At 34.7% G+C, this 14,244-nt stretch overlaps 1 long non-coding RNA gene across 1 annotated transcript in view; it reads left to right on the top strand.

Moving 5' to 3' along the window:
* The first annotated feature begins 6,311 nt into the window (after nucleotides 1-6,311).
* Nucleotides 6,312-14,244, top strand: part of LOC310896258 — a 25,913-nt gene continuing 17,980 nt past the window's right edge. Inside the window, exon 1 of the long non-coding RNA XR_014581319.1 lies at nucleotides 6,312-7,799. This is a non-coding gene — a long non-coding RNA (uncharacterized lncRNA). The remainder of the gene's footprint in view (nucleotides 7,800-14,244) is intronic.

The raw sequence follows: 14,244 nt of genomic DNA on the forward strand, positions 1-14,244 counted from the left end.
GATCTTTTTGTCATTAAAATATTGGTAAATGTGCTAACATTGCTTGCCCGTGTCTGTGATTTCTTATATTTCCTACTTCTCTTAACACATATTGTTAATAAAAAAGATTAACTCTGATGATGATGGGACTGCATTGAAAATTCTAGTTTCTGACCTCCCAGCTTGCTATCCCTAGAAATACAACATCACATACTGATGTACCAACACATCCATATGCTAGTTATAATGTATATTGTGGTTGTTCAAAAATAAGGCATAAAGACAGTTATAAAATATTCTTATTTATTTGTTTTTCTTGTAGAATAGTAGGAATACTTGAAAACTATCTGATTTTGTATTGAACTCGTCTTGCAAAGTTGGCATCTTGCAAAACAGCTTCAGATTAACATTTTTGTATCGAAGTATAACATTCTCAGTCTTTCATCTGTAAAAACATTGTTAGAATTCCTGCATTTCAATGTTGTTTGATAGATGGACAATACTTGACTATACGTATCAATGTCTTTTATTCTTCTTCTGGTGGCAAATATGTATGTGGCATGAAAATTATCTTACATTGTCAAAACAGAATTTCCTCTGAAAGAGCTTTGTCCTTCAGTCTTTTCAATTGCACAACAGATCCTATCCAAAACTTACTGAAGTCAGTAGATTTTAACTGGTTCCTAATGTTCCCAGGTCATGAAAGTTTTCTGGTTTTGAATCTTATTAAAAAAAAAAAAAAAGAAAAAAAAAAGTATTGCATATTAGAAATATTTCAACCCAAATAAATAAATAATGATTGGCAAATGCAAATTTATTCATCTGGAAATTTAGTTAAACTATACCTTATTCTTCATTCATCAGCATTGCCAACCCAGAATAAGCACATATCTTCTACTACCTATGTAGCTTCTTTTCAGCAATGATTGAACAGTTGTGTATATACAATTTCTGCTACGTTCTTTGAAATATGACATTAATGTTTTTAGGTTTATGGGAAACTATTATAACCTTCCTCACTTTGTAGAGCAAGGAGTAGTATGTAATTCTTAATGAAATGTCCAAAAATATGGATGTTTGTATGATGATAGAAAAATAAGGTTTGCATTTAGCCATGGATGCATTTTTATTGCTTTGTGTCTGGTTAACATAATTGGCCTTTTATGAACAAGATGAAGACCAGAATAACAAAGTATGAATTAAAAAGTTTGAATGACATCTTGCTGGAAGATTTTGAGAGTAGAGATTGAGTGAATGAAGATTTGGGGAAAGAGGCAGCGGGGAATCTATTTGGAAAGGTATTTCCTATTACTGTTTTTAGTGCAGTTGTGTAATGAATTGTCTCCATCCATTTCAGCAGGTTGCCTGGAGACAACTTAACCCATCCTAAAGACCTATATACGATCTGTGTCCAAACAAAAATGCTTCATGCTCATTTTGAACTCTCCAGGAATACTGGCAGATAGTACTTATTTGCTAATCAAGCCATATGCAGGTAAAAAGTTGCCAAGAGTCAAGACCAGACCAGAAATATCTCCCAGTCAATTATATGCTTGCATACTACTCATTTTTAGAAGACAAACTTTAATACACAAATAGTTTTGCCATTTGCCCTCATCGACTGAGAGCTTGCATTGTTAAGACTGTGCAATCTTTTTCCTAAAACTTTTCTCTTTGGATGTCTCCAAACTTCTGACAAGTAATAGCAACTCATAATTCATTCTTGTTTCATTGGCAAGTACATCTGCTGACAGCAGCCAGGGAAAACTGGAGCTTCCTGTACTCATAAACTTTCCAAGTGCCTGCTAGAGAGACAGCATACTCTCCCATATCTAGATATTACCAATCATCTCCAAGAATATAAAACAAAAAATAATGATTGTAACAACAAATAGGAGAGAATTTTGTACTTTATGAGACCTTATTTAAAAAGCTATTCTGACTTCCTGAAGTGGTTACAAAAGGTCATGCAATAGGCTTGAGAATATTTTGCCACTTCATGGTGGGGGCAAATCTGACATACTAGGTTAGGTGTATCCCTTTGCATTTTAACTAGGCACAAAATTGTTGTGATCAATAAAAAAAACACCTACCCTTTGGCCAGTAAGATACATAGTGTGAACATAAAATTAGTGCACTTGAAACCTGAAAACAGGCTACAGCTTTATGGGCTATCTATATAGATACAACCAGTGCTTCTAGGAATTGTCACCAGGGCACTGTTTATATGTATTTTTATCTAGCTTTTATCTGCTATTTATAATGTCTTTATCTTTGTATATGCATGCACGTGTGTGGTATGTGTATAGAGAGGAAGAGAGAGAGAAAGAACATGCTCTAAGCTTGCACAGTGACAATAGTGTCATAATCTTTTGTTAATATCTCGTCATTCACATTTTTCCCAAATGTAGATAAAAAAAAAAAAGCTCTGTCTTCCATAAAAATGAAATAATAATTTAATAATTTAATAGAAAATACATCCCTGATGACACTTAACATTTCCAGGGAAGTATTTACTGTATAGTCTCTGTTAAACAGAGACAAAAACCTCATTTGTATATTCATTTGCTGTGTCATAAGAGTCAGGTGTAGCTTACTATAGAAAGGAAATATTTTCTAGCCATTTATTTAGATTGTACTGTACCTCCTTTGCATGCCACCCATGTATGATGATTCTACAGCTAAGGTATTGCCAATAAAGAATAAATTTTGTAACCTCTAATGAAGATGGTAATCTTTTAGATGCAGATATTCAGACCTCCATAAAGTCAGTGTTATACACAAAAAGTAAACTAATACACCTGAAAGTAGCCTTCTAAGAATGAGGCTGGATCAGGGCCAAGATGATACTGCTTCTGAACTTCATCACCACATACTCATGGATGGGGTGTGTGTAGTTATTGACAGGTTAACCCAGATTTTTCTTCATTATCCTTTCCTTTTTCTCTTACGTAGGATGAAAGAGTTTTACAGGTTTGTAGAGGTTTACATGTTTAAATATGAGGAAGACTGCAGATTTTCACTGCTATCTCAGTATAAATTTCACCTTTTTCATTAAATGTTCATCTGATTAGAGAAGTATTTAACTGTTTTAGGAACAGAACAGCAAGGAAGTATTTCCCTAATTATATATTATTTTTCATTGCTGGCTGATGCAAAATAAAATAAAAAAATAATAATTAAAAAAAAAAAAAGACATTTAAAGGTGATTAAAAAAATCTTATGTAGTGAAATCAAAACATTAGAAAATGTATATATGTATCATACATGTTGGTAATTAGACTACCTAATTCCATCTAACCTGATACTCAGATAGAATTTTAGGCATTTATGTTTAAGACTGCTCTGGTCTGTTACATCTGTACACCTTCAGTTTGGAAGATATAGTTCATTATGTGCTTAAACCTACATTCTAACATATGTTTGAAAGTGGCACCTGGTTCCCACCTAACCCCCTTTGTGATTCACAGATGGGCTGAGAAGAAGCTACTCATTTAAAATTCCCAATCTGTAAGATATAATCTTAGGAAGACAATAGACTCAGACAGTCTAGAGTTTTAATTAAAAGCTACAGACAGATGAAGAATCTCATTGCAATTAGTTCTGATAATTCAGATTCTTATGTGGAAAGATATGGATGTTAATTCTAGAGCTTCCGCACCACTAGAGACATCAGATCTACAACACCGACAACCAGGAGAGTGACTTAATGCATCAAAGAACAAGTGAGGGAGGAACAACTTTGTCTGCATTCCCCGTTAGACCTGAGATACTCTAGTGTGTAGACTGTAAGAATTAATGATTCAGAGAGCGAGACAAAGATTGTGGTCTGCAGTCTAATCCTTAAGGTTTCAGGTTAGGGATACCTGGAGTCCAATCCATTTACAAAGAAGCATTATATATTTTAAAGAATGATTATGTAATATAAGAACCTAATGATTTCTTAAATATAAGCTAAAATTTAAGTCCCTGCTTTCAGTTCATATCTTGCCAAGGTGGACTCTCTAACACTTTGCCAGTCATGTCCAGGTCTAGGGATCCCAGCACAAAAAGGATGTTGATCTGATAAAATGGGTCCAGAGGAGGGCCATGAAGATGATCAGAGGGCTGGAGCACTTCTCCTATGAAGAAAGGCTGAGAAAACTGGAGCTGTTCAGCCTAAAGATGAGAGGGCTCCAGAGTGACCTCATTTCAGCTTTTCAGTACTCAAAGGGGACTTATAAAAAAGATGGAGAGCAACTTTTCAAATAGATAGTGATAGTGTAAGGGAGAATGTTTTTAAACTAAAAGAGGGGGGATTTAGATTAGATGTTAGGAGGAAATTCTTCACTCAGAGGGTGGTGAGGCACTGGAACAGGTTGCCCAGAGAAGCTGTGGATGCCCCATCCCTGGAGGTGTTCAAGGCCAGGTTGGACAGGGCCCTTGGCAACATTATCTAGTAGGTGGCATCCCTGCCCATGGCAGGGGAGTTGGAACTAGATGACCTTTAAGGTCCCTTCCAACCTGATCCATTCTATGATTCTATGATGTTCAGATGTATGTCCTGGCTACTCTGCAGAAGGCTACTGTAATAAGGTTGCCCCATAGGTTTTCACCTTTCACAGCTAGGTTTTAAAAGAAAATCACAGCAACTTCTGCATTCTCTGAAGTATACAGTTCTGTTGATCAGTCTTGAATGAGCTGTCAGTGATTTCCCAGTGTAGCCGTACAGTGGATTCAAGCAGGGAAAGAAAATATTTTTTATATTTTGATCAGGTTTAAAATATAAAGCTATTCAGACACATAAATATAGCCTACACTGGGAATGAAGAGGCACCTAAGGAATGTTTAAGTGCTAACGTGTCTGTATTCTTTGACATTCTGACAGTCACATATCAGCTGGGTGGCGATTTTCAGGATCGTAAATTTGGACCTAGATACACCATTCCTGCTTTACAACCTTTTGGATACCTTACGAAACTGTTGCCAACATCTGGAAAAACAAACAAACACACACACACACACACACACACAAAAACACACATTCTCTATCATCTATATCACTATTATTTGGAATGTTGATTAAAGTGATTCTCTAGTTTGAATTTTGAACCTTTTAATTAATTAAACACATTTACCCTTTTTGATTCAAATCACATAGTATTTCTATCTTAAATAATTATCATGTCACTTTATACATCCATTTACTGAAAGATATTGCTGACCATCTCTAGTTTTGTCTGGAAATCGTCATTGAATATTATTATGAAGACAAATATGGCAATAGTTGAATTATTTGAAACAAACAGTCTGATTTAATGTTTAATAAACTGCCATGCAACTTCTTTGATGAAAAGTGCTTTGCTTTCTCTGAAAGAGAAATTCATAATGCCAAATCTGCAGTCACTGAAAATTGCTACAACTCTACTTAATATGCGTAATTTCAAAGCTGAAAAAAAATATGGAGAGATTCCTTTGGACAGATTCTATTCTAAGTTAAAAGACTTATTCCAACTCAGAAAAAAAATCATCTTTCCCTCAGAAGGAAAGGCAGATCTCAGAGAAAAATCCCAATATATCATGCTGTAATGCCCCAGTCTTAATACCAGCATAATAGCAGCAGAATCCACTCGAGGATTCTCTGCCGAGCTGCGAAGGCTTGTTCACCAATCACTAGACATTCAAATGGAAGAAAGCAATCCCCTGTAAGATCAGCTAAAAGGCTGTGAATTATTCCTCCTTCCATCTGATAAACCTTTCTTGGATGTAGAATGCAGAAATGGATCTGAAAAATAACAGACAACTGTACCTTTATCCTTGAAGGCATTACATATATATATTGAAGTCAGGTAAAGTCTGAACTGTCCCTCTACCTGCTTCACCCTACCTATTGAACTAGATTTTGGTGAACTCCAGTATTGCAATATGTTTTCTTGAAGGTCACAAAGCTTTCTTTTTGGAACAAAGCTTGATCATCGTGGTCAGCCAAGTAGGATGGTGTCAAAACCCATGTTTCAAGCAAATCAGTCATCAGTATATAAAAACTGATCCATAGCTTCCTCATCTTGCCTCCCTTTCCCTAAGAAAAGGCTCAGAAGTTCTTATTAATGTGGGAATGGTGGAAAGAGAACATCTCACTTTTTTTTTTTTTTAATGCCGTGAAACTTTAAAACAATCAACCTGAAAGCATCCAAATATCTATATAATAATATAGATATATATATAATATATATATAATATATAATATTATATTATTATATATATTATATATAATACATAATAATATAATATATATATAATATAAGCAGTCACTAATGTGACTGCCATTTTCCTGAATTAAAAAATGCCTCACCTGTTATTTAGGGGAGAAAGCAAAAACACTTAAAAGTGAGTGTCTTGCTTGTATGTCTTCATAGTGAGTGAGATCATCCAGGCTATCTATGTAGTCAGTAAGGGAACACAGTTGTGGAGTACAGCTCCGAGCATCCACAATGAAGTTTTCATTATGTCTTAACCATCTGCCTTGAAAAGGAACAAAGTCGATGGAGCGTGCCTTTTGAAAGCAGGGCAGTGTCTCTCTCAACCTTCTTCCCCATTTCACCAGTAAGTCAGTATGCCTGCTGACTGTGCCTGTGCCCAAAATAAGTGGGTAATGGGTAGAGGCAAAAAAATATCATTGACACTGGAACTACCCCAGACTCATTTATCAAAAATTCCCTGATATGAAACACACATGCCAGGGAAAAGGGTTGCATAGCACTGCTGAACCTTTCCAAAGAGTCAGGGACTAACCTTTAAAAACCCTGACACTAGAGCGTCTGGGTATGCACCCACCACTCAAGAACCTGAGGAGGACAAAACAACACATGATTCACAGGTGGTGATATATCTATCTTTATCTCCATTTCTCTCTCCCTTTATTTTTTATTTTATTTTATTTTATGTTATTTTATTTTATTTTATTTTATTTTATTTTATGTTATTTTATTTTATTTTATTTTATTTTATTTTATTTTATTTTATTTATTATTTTGAATGTATGTGCTTTTGTTAAGCGTCTAATAATTCCTCAGCAAATTATCAGTAAAAGTTTATCCTTGTTAAAATCCTGAAAGACTTATGTTGTCTTGCCCTCCAACCGAGAGATTCAAACCTATCTCCTGCCTGGCCAAGCAGGACAAGACAGCAGACCACTGTCATGGCAATTTTGTGAATGTCTACTGGAACTATTCTGAATCACTCTGAACTTCTATTGATCAGATGAGGAACAAGCAAACCTAGGTCCCCCATATAAGCATAATGAAACCTTTAAAATAGGTAGCTAATGCAAATACCCCTGATTTGGAGTTTAATTCCGATGCATAACTACAGATGATTAGTAATATAGGAGATGTACCTGCTCCCAAGTGCAGCTCCAGTAGAACATTGGGCACTTGTAACTGTATGTTATATCTGCCAGTCCTCAGCTGAGGTATGCTCTACCCTGTGTCTCAAATGGCTTTAGAAACCTATGTTTAGATAGTTGAGTCCTTGATGTCTATTTTGTCTCTTTACATAGCTGTAAAATTACATTTCCCCACAGGCTGCTCTTAGTTTTTTTGTCCTTCCCAGTGTTGGCTCACCCATGCATCAGCCATCAGACAATGTGTAATCATTCTGTTCTTGGTTTTGCCAGCTTTTTCACTACAGACTGTCAGTAAGACAAGTTCTAGATGCAGCTTCTGCTTTCCAGCCTGGGAAACAGTGAAGAATAGGGAAGCCTGTGGAGAAAAGGACTCTAATCATATTTCACTGCAAGTCATGACACAACTACACACTTTGGACTTTAGATGATCATCAATGTAAGTCTTACATCTGCAAGCATGCCTTCATAGTTCACTTGAGAAGTTAAAAGCTGCTTGATGCTTGTATATGCACTTCTTTCATTTTTTGTACCATTGGTCTTAATCCTGTTCCCTGCTGTTAGCTTTCTATTCCCTTCTTGAATATTGGCAAGATGATTTCAGATAATGTGTTCTGTTGGCATACTTGCTCTTGTAGTTCAGTTTAATTTTGAGCTTAAGAATTCTGGACTATATAAGAAGTTAGGAGTGAGATAAGGAGAGAAAAAGAGGACAGAACAGGGGAATACTCATTCCCACAATGCTGCCCACTCATTTTGGTGTTATGAATTTGCATTTTACATATCTCTGCCAAATAATTCTCTGGTGAAATTATAATAGAATAATAATTGTAAGCACTTCTGGAGCTTGAAATAATTGTGGTTTCTTTGTGTGTTTTTAATGAAAACTAACCAGTATAAAAATCTATGTTCTTTTTTTTTTTTTTTTTTTTCCAGTTTCAGGTTTATCGGTAAGACTTAAGAACTGTGACAGAGAAAGCTTTCTTTTTTTTTTCTTCTTTTTTTTCTTCTTTTTTTTTTCTTCTTTTTTTCTTTTTTAATGAGAAAGAGAAGAAAAGAATGAATTGAATGAATTACCTTTGCTAACATATCTCTGATTACAGTTGATGCTTTGGGAATGCTACTAGCATTACAACCAATAAACAATTCGCTAATATTAAGCCAAGTTCTAACTCTCTGGCTGCTAATTTTAGGTAGAAAAATTGTTTTCATTCTTAAAGTTTTTTTTTCTTTCACTTATGTGCTTTTGATATCCTTTGCTGAGTAAAGGGGTAAAAATGTTCTCCAGTCAAGCCCAAATAGATAATTGTACTGTATTTTTTTCTACCTTTGCTCAGTACTTATTGCCTAATTTTCACTTATCTTTTTTTTTTATATATATTTGAATACCAGAAAAAGTGAAATAAATTCCAATATTAACACTAGACTTATCTTATGTGATCCTAAAGGAAAATGTGGTTTTTAGATCTCACATTTTTGACAATGTGCTTCTTTGGAGCTAGTTTTTGTTGTTGTTGTTGTTTGTTTGTTTGTTTGTTTGTTTTCATCCCAGTTGGCTAGATTTGTACTACGGGAAAAAATACTAAAAGAAACACACGAACAACTGTCTTCAAATTTGAATTCTTCAAATTTTCAGTGCCTCTAATGAGATATAAATTATTTTTCAGACATGCTGAGCTTCCAATAAATTAATGACTGGTAATTTGTGAATGCACACACACACAAAAACAATAACAACAAAACAAATTTCCCTCCCTCACCCTGAATAAATTTTGAATGATGTGTTCCCACTAACGTAGAAACTAGTTTTATATCTCTGTGTTTTAAAAACTTGTCTATCTTCACCTTTTTAAGTAGGAATAATGAAATAAAACATATAATTGAAAATTAATATTTACTTGCACTAACTAGAAGATGTTGCTTGTGTTTAGAATAACAAATACTCTTGTACCTAAGTTGTAGACTTTTTAATTACCACTGAATTATATCTGAACAGAGGTGTCAGGAAGATTACTTAGCTGATGTTTGTAAAGCTCTATACAAGTCTTAAATGTAATCTAATTATTCCTATTTGCAGAAAGCCTGACAAAAGGCTTTAAAACAATGTGTAAAAATATATTAATGACAAAGTTAGAAGAAAGACTGGATGGTAGACCTGGAGGAGAATGGTTTTCTGATATATTTTTAATGGACTGGAAAGGACTGCATAACTCTAAAATTGAATGCATAGCCTAGGAAGACATTGCGGTGAAAAGAAATAATATAATCATAGAGCAGTTCCTCAGAATAAAGATGTGCATAGACATTGCTACCCCTTCCCTTCGCTCCTGCCATTGGTGGTGACAATGACACTGTTTAGCAAAACAGGCAAGTGCAATGAAAGCTGACTGGAAGGGCATGGGATACTTGCCTGCCCAAAAGCATTCAGAACCATTTGAGAAGACATTCTCTTGCTCCTACCTGGCCTCCAGCTGCTACTGCAGGAGAGCACTTGTTATGGATCCTGTGTTAGATCTGCTGGTGCATGTAAATGTCTCAGCTATAAAAGAATAATGTATACAATTTGCACAGGCTAGCAGATGTGACACAAGACCTGTGGATTGTCTTCCTCCTTGACCAGTTAGATGCTAGTTTTTCCAGTGCTACTAAAGTACTTCCAGACACCTGTGTTTCTGCAACACCTAGGAATCTAATCTAAAGCTGTCTAAATAATTCAGCTTCACTAAGTGTGTTGACAAGATTTCCATTACGTGTAGTAGGATCTCATGGTCTACAGTTGATGCAAAGATCTTAATGTAGATGCATACATTTAGATGTCTTAGTCTGAAAATGAATACTACCCAAAGAATTTCTTCATTGTCTCCATCATGGCACTGGATATAGAGTACACAGATACTCACACAGATACATATTGTTCCCTTTTTGTTGTTGAATCATGTTAAAAGTGTGTTATTAATAGAAATCCCCTATGCAGCTTTTTCCTGCTGATTGCTGGCAGAACTCTACCACACAGCATTTTCTGTTTAGCTGACCACCTGAGGTTTCTGTGTAATCTCCAAATCTGTTGGGTAATATAGTTCTTGGCTGCCCCATGTAATTATCTTCCTGGTTGAACACCAGGACACTCATGAAGTCAAAGGATCACACAAGGGGTTCCTGGGCACCAGCCATGCTAGCTTATCTGCTCAGTATTTTATTTTATTTTGTTTTGTTTTGTTTTGTTTTGTTTTGTTTTATTGGGGGAGGGGAGAGAATCCTTTGTGGGAAAATATCAGCTGTAGTACCCTTCAGTAAGAATGAAATTGCTCACAAAAAAATTGTTATATTCTTAAAACATTCTTATAGGTATTAAAAATATTTCCAGAGGTTTTGTTTTCTACTTTTTGTCCACTGTTATTTCATCAGATCTTCTGAGCTTTGGCTTGCCTCTTGGGACTGCTTCCAAAGTGCCTTTATGCTTTACCTCTTCAGACAATGTTTTATAGAAGCCTAGCTTCTAAATGATTTTTTTTTTCTCAAGACATGCCTGAGCATGATGGCAATATTTGCCTAATTATAAGGCTATATATCTACAACTGTTTGGGAGGATGTTATTGACAGAATGGGTAAGTCCAGTAAAATGCACTCATCTCCTTTATTATAAAGGACTCTCCTGGCTGTCATCCAACATTTGAAAAAACATCACCTGGACATAAAAATTGCTGAGTAAAAGAACATTGAAAGATAAATAGGCTAAAACAGACATAAAGTGCAAAAGAAGGAAGAGATTGGAGATACGACATTATAGTTAAGATTATATTTGCACATACTTTAAAATAAACAATGGCATTCTGAGATGACCAGTATATAAACTTAAAAAAAAAAAAAAAAAGTTGTCACGGCAAGACAGCGGCAAGCCGCTAACTAAAGGAGATCAAAACGTCTCTAATCATCCTATCAGTCTTCAGACAAGGTCTTTCCTCTGTTATTAAGTGTATGTGTGAATAAGAAAGAAGTAATATCTATTTTTGAAAACACATTGTGAGTAATCATCTTTTGCTTGCTGTAGAAGATGGGGAAGATGTACCAGTGAGGGAGAGAAAACTTACAGTAGAAGAGGTACAGCTAAAGAATGATGTGCAGAGAAGTAATGTAGAAATGCTGAGAAAGTGAAAGAATGGAGGAAAATATATTTTCTTCTCTTTAGCTAAGTGAGGAAAAAAAATCAGCAACAAAACTCTAGTTAATTAGAAGAAGGGCACAATAGCTAATAGCCAAAAACTCCCAAGTTCCAAACCTCCATATGAAAGTGTCTTTGCTGTAGCAGAGGGTAATTCACTTAACCTCTCCATGTTTTCCCATCTGTAATCTGGAGATAAGTATTTATTTGCCTCATAAGAATTGTATGACGAAAATTAATAAATACATGTGTGTAGCTTGATGTTGAAAAGTATTTTGATTATTTTTTTTTAAACAGGATTTGTTTATCCTATCTTAAGTGTCTTCAGTGATTTTACTGCAGTTGGTGTAAACAGAGTTGTGGTGTCAGACATTTTGATCCAAAGTCCTCCCACAGGAACTTTTAAATGAGATTTAAATTAACCAAAGGGGATCAAACATTGTTCTCTAAATGTTATAATCTCTGCCTTTTAGAATTACGGAAAAGTAATTAAAATCTGAATATAAGGATTCCAAGTCATGTTTCCCAGTTCATTCTTGCATGTAACATTTCATGCAAATCAGATTATGTTGTTTAACTTAAAAAATCACTGGGCCAGATTCTCAGCTGAACTGAAACCAGTGAAGTGAAGCTGATTTACTCAAGCTGTGGGTCCAATTCATGACATTTATTTAACTTATTCAGATGCCAAAAATAAAATAAAATAAAAATAAAAATAAAATAAAATAAAATAAAATAAAATAAAATAAAATAAAATAAAATAAAATAAAATAAAATAAAATAAAATAATGGAAGGAAGGAAGGAAGGAAGGAAGGAAGGAAGGAAGGAAGGAAGGAAGGAAGGAAGGAAGGAAGCAAGGAATAAGGCATGGTAATTTCTTCAGCTTCATCATATTCTCATCATATATCACCACTTGAGAACCAGGCCTGGGAAAGATTTATAAAAAACAGTTGGAAAAGAGAATTTGATCCAGACCATTCTTCAGCTTCTCTCTCTCTCTCTCTCTCTCTTTTTTTTTTTTCCCCTGTAATTTCCAGGTTCTATTGAAGGGTGATTATCATAGAGATTTTTGAGTGAAATAGCAAATTAGAGTCAAGTTCCCTAGATGATCGCCCTATCCCCCGTTCACACACGGCCCCCCCACCACCCCTTTCTCTCCATTAGTCTATGTTGTCATAGCTAACAGCTAGAGACAAATTCAACAGCTGGTTTGAACAAATTTTATTCTGTGGAACATTGTGCAAGTGTTGCTCTTGTGTTGCTTCTGCATAAAAGTTGCAAGACAATATCTCCTTTATTTTTCCCATGTATACTCATTCATAAGATGGTAAAGAAAAGCAAAAGGGACCCCAAATCTATTAACTAAAGAACTGAATGTATGAAATTTATTCAGAATCTCCTCATTGGTGTTTGGAACAATTGAAAAAGCATGCCTGCAGAAGCAGATACTGCTATCAAGGAACAGTGAAATCTAATGAAACAAGCATCAGATGCACAGACAAGAGTTCCTAAATTTTATTCCATGTTTCCTTGAGACAAATTAAAAATTAGAAAAGTGTCTGAATTAACCTCATTTGGAATATATATTTTTGAGATTCTGGATCTCCTTGTGTGTTCCACCTACTTTGCTTTATTTGGATTAAGAAAATGAAATATCTGTTGATCCAAATTATTCAACATGTCCACATGACTCTCCCCAAAATCTTAGAATTTCTTAATTTTATAATTGTGAGAAATCTCTGATGAAAAGTAGTTCTTATTAGCTTTATCCTAAAAAGGGAGATTGCACTGGGCAAGGAAATCAATGATATGGGTATGAACCTTCACAAAAATCTGTTGGAGCAGAGAACAATTTTTATGTTTTTGTTTTCACATGGAGAGCTATGGAGTTCAAACAGCTAAATTAAATACTTCTGGAATATACTTCTAAACAAAGATAAATTTCTTACAAATTATATGTCAAGTAATGGTTTGAATGTAATTATACTGTGTGCTACCTAGGATATTTCATGTCCCTGAAATGCTCCTGTAAGAAAGAAATCTGTATATACAAGGCTTTAGTATATTCTAATCAGGTTCTTGTGGAGACAGTCAGCCTGATCTATCAAGAAGGTTTCCATGATTATTCCTGTAATTTGGAGGTGAATTAAAATCCCAAATCCTTTGGAACAGAACAAAGAATATTTAGCTTTGATTGTTCAGATTTACTGTGAAACAGCAAACAAATAATTGTAACCTCTTCATGTTGAAAACAATTTTTCCTACAAACATCACAATTACAAAAACAGTGAATGACTACATTCATATCACCTCCTAGAAGTGTCAAATACAAGCACGACAGATACTTTTGTACCCAAAGTCAAAGAATGAGAATTTTGGATCACCTTGGCTAAGTTTGCAAACCTGGCCTGCTCTACTGTCAGTGAGAGTAAAAAAAAAATAAAATAAATAAAAAAAATCTAAAAACTAAATTACGCATACAGCAAACAGCTTATTTTAGGAGTCTGACTTTAATATCACAATTGGTGATAATATCACTTTAATATTTCCATTGACTCTAGAGATGGTAGGTAAATCAAGCTGAAAGACTTATTCCTTAAAAATATACCGTTGTGGTGTTTAACTGAAAGAGCTTTGGAAGATTATATGCTGCCTACAATATTTTTCTTCTTGTGTAAGGACTTTTTGACTTTTGTTTAAACTTATTTCTAAATAGTCTTGGTA

This window comes from Anser anser (genome assembly GCF_964211835.1).
Source record: "Anser anser genome assembly, chromosome: 3".
NCBI lineage: Eukaryota > Metazoa > Chordata > Aves > Anseriformes > Anatidae > Anser > Anser anser.